At 32.2% G+C, this 6174-nt stretch overlaps 1 long non-coding RNA gene across 1 annotated transcript; it reads right to left on the bottom strand.

The window, feature by feature from the left end:
- Positions 1-1005: 1005 nt before the first annotated feature.
- LOC147400466 (uncharacterized) lies at positions 1006-3340 on the bottom strand. Its single transcript, XR_015179007.1, has 2 exons — positions 2766-3340; positions 1006-1256 (listed from the first exon to the last, which is right to left on the bottom strand). It is a non-coding gene; the product is annotated as an uncharacterized LOC147400466 (long non-coding RNA).
- Positions 3341-6174: the final 2834 nt, after the last annotated feature.

Below are 6174 nucleotides of genomic sequence, written 5' to 3'. Positions count from 1 at the left end.
CTACCATATCTTTGCTTTTGAAGTTCTTGGCATTGCCGGTTATTATTTTGCTAGGAAAACCATATTGACAGATGATATTGTTCTTAATGAATTTCAAAATGCTACTCTTTGTAATATTAGGATAAGAGACTTCTTTCACCCACTTTGTAAAGTAATCAATAGCGACTAGGATGTAACGGTGTCAATTAGAAGCTTTCGACGAAATCTATCCATTAACGTCCATGCTCTAGAGGGGGAAGGGCCAAGGGGTAGTCATGCTATGCAATTCTAAAGGTGGAACATTGATCTTATTAGTATAGATCTAGCAAAGATGGCATTTACAAACATGGTGATAACAATCACTTTCTATTATTATCCAATAATATCTCATTCTCATGATCTTTTTGACAAACATGTGACCATTCATGTGAGGTCTGTAGACCCAACCATGTACACTCTCAATCAATCGTTTAGTCTCTACTTTTGCGACGCAACGGAGGAAAATCTCATGATGCAATTTTTTGATCAGAGTCTCGTTACTTAAGAAGAATTGACATGCTAATCTTTGGATAGTTCTTCGTTTATTTATCATCACATCTGACAGGAGGGCTCAATTTTCTAAGTATGCCTTAATGTTTGAGTACCATGGTTTCTTCTCGAGCTCTATATATCCATCGATAAACAATAGGCTAGTTCAACCTAGATGTCAATTTCGATAAGATTGATGACTATGTCTCTAATTAAAGCTTCCTAATGATCATGTCATGCGTTACTAGTGTATTTACTAAATCTATAAACATAATAAGTTATATCAGGACGAGTTTAATTCATAATATACATGTGGCGCCCCGCCGAACACTAACACAAATCCCCATGTCAGATTTCAAGGTACGAGGTGGCACCTCGAAATTTCGGCATGGTCTCCTCTGTTTATGTTAGCATTCCAAGGCGATTCAACCTGCACCTGATAAACGACATACAATCCTGCATATAACAAACAAAATATAATACTAGCGGAAGCCTATATACGTCTAATAATGTCCGATAGATCAGAGTGCGGAAGAAGAAAAATTATATACAGGATTATACAAAATTCCTCACTCTAACATAATTCCTAACACTCAAGATAGAATCCATAAGACTACCTGGAGAAACTGACACCACTAGGGGGTATAGCCCTAATACTTACCAGGTGACGGACTCTGGTTGTCTATCTGACCAACCAGATGATCCTCGCTCTTGTTCTACACTTGTTTCGCCAAGCTTCAGATCTGAAACTAAAAAAAATGGAGAAGGAAAGGGTGAGTAACAATGGTTACCCAGTAAGGAAGCAACAATTTCTGCCAATAACCTCTCCTAACATGAACGAATAAACATACTGAATCATTTTAAAATAAACAAAATTTCACAGAAGAAAACTACGATTAACTGGTACATATAACCAGGGATGAGCAACTAATCATTTTAAAACTCACATTACATCGATCAGCAGTACTCACTATAACATTCTCTTTTCATACAAATCTAATTGATCAAATGGAAACAATAAACATGCATTTCATTTTATATATCAAAATAAGCAACAGATACATAATACACGATGGTGGAGTATTGGAATTAGAGAGTTGGGATTCACGACTGGATTGCTCCCAGTCGGGACATGATGTTACAATTCCTTTCTGGCTTTTAGTTCCTGATTTTGTGGCCGGTCGCTGCCCTTACCACGTTTGGTTGACCATTTATCCGGCTCAGGCTGGCCGTTTGACGTGACCGTAAGCAATGGGTCTCTTTTCGATGTGTCAGAACGTTCGACTACTATAGATTGTTAGTGATCACTGACTAATCATCTTCGTCTATGCCTATCAGGCGTACATGTGATTCCCAAAGATACAAACCATTCGTATACGACCACCTTTACATTACAAGTTCACTGGTAAAGATAGAGAGGAATAAACCCGGATTCCAGTTGTGACTCCACTCTCATACGCGTCCCATACCACGTATGAGTTTGGTGGTCCCTACCGTACATCCCAGGATAGTACACCACTCCGGATGATATGATGCACTATCCCTTCAGGCATTCACAAACTCTTTAACAGCTCACAAAATAGCTACTTATATATATTATTTTCATTTGAAAACAAAAGAGAAATTAACAATACAAGGTTGAGAATAGATATCCAGTTTCCTACCATGCAAGTGTGGCCACCCGGCCTAAAATAAATAACATAACAGAGCGCCTCGCGCTAACAGAAAGTAAATAAACATGCAACCAGTAACATTATCCCTGGATATCCGTTCACCAACCTGCATACAACACAACAACGTAAAATGCAGACATCACCCCTCGGGTGTGACTCTGACATTTTACCATTTCATACCCTTTTTCCCTTTTTTTCGACTTTTACAGTTTTCAATCTCTTCATAAAATATCCATTTTCTGATATTCATCAACTCAATATGAGTTCATTGAATATTAAATCACATTTTTCAACTATACAATTTATTTCTATCAATAATATTGAAAAAAAAATACAAATTTCATATCAAAACGGGGTCCGAGCAGTGCACAAGACCCAATTTATGGCAATAACCCGTTAAAATACTCTACCCACGTATAATTTGTTAAAAATACAATTAAACATATCAAACATGCAATTTCTGGCGTGAATTTTGAAATAAACAAAGAATTCTATATTTCGAAAATACATCCAAATTTTTCCAATAAAATCCTAAATGCAATTTTCACAATCTATGATTATTAATAGAAATTCAGAGTTCCTTACAATCACTAGGCGATGGAATTGAAGCACGTGCGCGGAAATCGAGACGATTGGCACGAAAATCGAGGTGGACCGAACTTTGAAGCGGCTGATTTTTGAAATTGGCTTGGTGGTTTCGAAGATCTCGATGTACTCGTCTCTTCTCCCTTCTACGGCGAAAGACGGTTTGACCCCGAAATCGATGAAAATCGAGGTCGAAGTTACGAAAATCTCCGTATAAAAATACGGCTGATTTTTGACTATACGGGGTGAAAAAGACGAGAAAACGGAAGGAACTTGGTTGGGTTATGTAGAGAATGAGGCTGCGGACGTTTCTCCCTTCTGCGTCGGAAAGCGATTTGACCCCGAAACGGACGAAATCCGAGGTCAAAGTTTCAAAATTTCCGTATCCAAATACGGCTGATTTTTGACGATATCGGGTGAAATAGAAAGTGAAATGAAGATAGGTTGGGTGGGTTTTGTAGAGAACGAAGCTGCGGACCTTTTTCTCTTCTGCGGCGATCGTCGAAAGTGGACCGTTTGCGAGAGATCTGAAGTGGAAAAATCGGAGAAAAACAAATTTCTTTTTTTTTTTTTTTTTTTTTCGTTTTTTTTTTCCGCACTGTTTGGACGAGTGGGGAAGATGAGATTAAAAAAAAAAAATTTAAATATTATTTATATAATATTTGGGACGAATTCGGTATTTCGCCTATTGTTTTGATCGACGATAACTTGGTCATTCGGTCTCCAAAACTGACAAACGAATACTCTATTTCGCCTAATTTTTCATTCCGGATCTAATGGTATAGTCAATTTCTACAAATTATGTCTCTATAAAAATTTACATTTTTGGCCTGACGTGACCCATAAACTTGATGTCGTTTTCGTTTTTGGCGATAATTCAACTTCCTGATCTCCAAAAATGACAAATAAATAGTCTATGTTGAATAATTTTTCGTTATGAAACCAATGGTATGATCGAATTTTAAAAATTATTACTCCAACAAAAAGTTACTGTTTTAGTCTGGTCCGACCCGGTAATCGAGGATTTTGCAACTTTTATATTTGGACTCGCATTTGAGCGTGCTTACAGGCTAAACTATGTTTTTCGATCATTTTGAATCTAATGGTGAGGTCAGATTCTATTAAAAATGATCAAAATAAGGTCCCACAGTTTTACCCTAAGTCCCACTTTCAAGATTTTCTTAAAATTCCACTATTTATTTTTTCCTCGAGATACGAATTAAAAATTTGGGGTTTTACAATACATTAAACTACTAATCACACAAGAATATGTTAATTATGATATACTACCACTGATATTTTTCTTAAGATTACAATTTGCATTCTAATGAGTTCTAACAGGTTTACAATCAAATTGATTCAATTTTCTAAGTATCTTTTCAATATAATGAGATTGTGATAAAACAAAATCATCAACTAGATATTTTAATACCTAAAATAACATCTGCAAAGTCTAAATATTTAATATCAAAATTTTTTTAGTAGATTTAATAATATTAAGGTTAGTATCCATAATTAACATGTCATCTACATATAACCAATCACATGTAAATTATTTATATTTTTTACATATAGACATTTATCATACTCATTTATTTTAAAATCATTAGTCAATATTATACTGTTAAACTTTTCATGTCATTGCTTTAGAGCCTATTTTAGATCATACAAAGATTTAACTAGTCTACAAATTTTATGTTCTTGACCTCTAGTCACAAATCCTTCAGGTTAATCTATATATATTTTTTCATTTAATTCATTATTTAAGCAAACGATTTTAACATTCATTTGATAAATCTCTAAATTATACAAGGTCGTTATTGATATTAACATTCTAATTGATGTTATTCTAGTTATTGGTAAATAAGTGTCAAAGAAATCTAATACTTTTTTTTGTCTATACTCTTTAACTACCAGTCTAGCCTTATATTTATCAATAGACCCATCTGATTTTAATTTCTCTTTAAAGATCCATTTACATCCTATTGTTTTACTATTGGAAGGTAAATTCATTAATTTTCAAGATTTATTTTGGATTATAGATTCAATTTTACTATTAATAACTTTTTTTTTTCAATAAAGAGTTTCTTTACTAAACATGACTTCTTTAAATGTTTGGGGTTTGCTCTTAGTTAAGTAAGTTACAAAATCTGATCCAAATAAAGTTTCTATTCTAGTCCTTTTACTTCTTCTAGGTTATAATTCATTTTTTTTATGTTATTTTGATTATTACTTGAACCCTCTTCTAATTTTCTTTTAGGAGCAAGTCTAAAATTATCTTTCTTTAAAGTAAAAACATCTTCAAAAAATTCAGCATCTCTATGTTCAAGAATAACATTTTCATTAATACCTAACATATTAGATTTGAAAATAAGAAATTTGTAAGCACTATTATTGTTAGCATAACCTATAAATATACAATTAATAGTTTTAAGTCAAAGTTTGGTCCTTTTAGGTAATGTGACAAACTTTTGCTAAGCACCCCCACACTTTCAAGTATTTAAAAGATGAAATTTATTCAAAAGATAATTTACTGACAAAACTACTTCACCTCAAAAATTATGAGGAAGTCGTAAACTATTTAACATTATATTAACCATATTTTCTAGAGTTCCATTCTTTCTTTTTGCTATGCTATTTTGTTGAGAAGTATAAGGTGCAAAAGTTTGATGATTTATTCGATGATTTTCACAAAATTCATTTATAGAATTATAATAATATTCTCCACCTCTATTGATCTAAGAATTTTAATTTTCTTATAAAGTTGATTTTTTTACTTCATTTTTATAAATTTAAAATGTATCTAGTACTTTATTTTTACTATTTGATAAATAAACATAACAAAATCTAGTGTTATCATCAATAAAAGTAATAATATATTTTTATTGCCTATAGTTTGAGTAAATTTAAAATCACACAATTTACTATGAATTAATTCAAAAAGTTTGCTAGTTCTTTCAATAGAATGAAAATATTTTCTTTGAAATTTTGATTTTATACAAATTTCACATTTATGTTTTTTATCTATTTCAAACTTAAGTAAAAGTCATAAATTAATCATTTTTTATAAAGATACAAAATTTACATGTCCTAGTCTATCATGCCAAACATTTAATTACTCATGAATATAAGCAAAAGAAAAAACTTTATTATTCATTTCAACAAATACATTCAATTTGAACAACCCATCACTCAAATATTCCTTTCCTACAAATGTATCATTTTTGAACCATTGTTCTTTCATTTATGATTTTTATGGGAATTGAATTTGGGTTTGGATGAATTTTCTTCTATAACATTTGCTTTAGATTCCATGAAAGAAATCATAGCTTTCTTCTCATTATTTCTGTTATCTTCTTCGATTCTTAACCTCACAAGCAAATCCTTCATAGACATCTCTTTACAGTTA

Source organism: Akebia trifoliata, chromosome 6, assembly GCF_017979445.1.
Source record: "Akebia trifoliata isolate Shusen 1 chromosome 6, ASM1797944v1, whole genome shotgun sequence".
Lineage (NCBI taxonomy): Eukaryota > Viridiplantae > Streptophyta > Magnoliopsida > Ranunculales > Lardizabalaceae > Akebia > Akebia trifoliata.
Note: the sequence above shows the minus strand (reverse complement) of the source record. Positions and strands in the feature narration are given on the sequence as shown.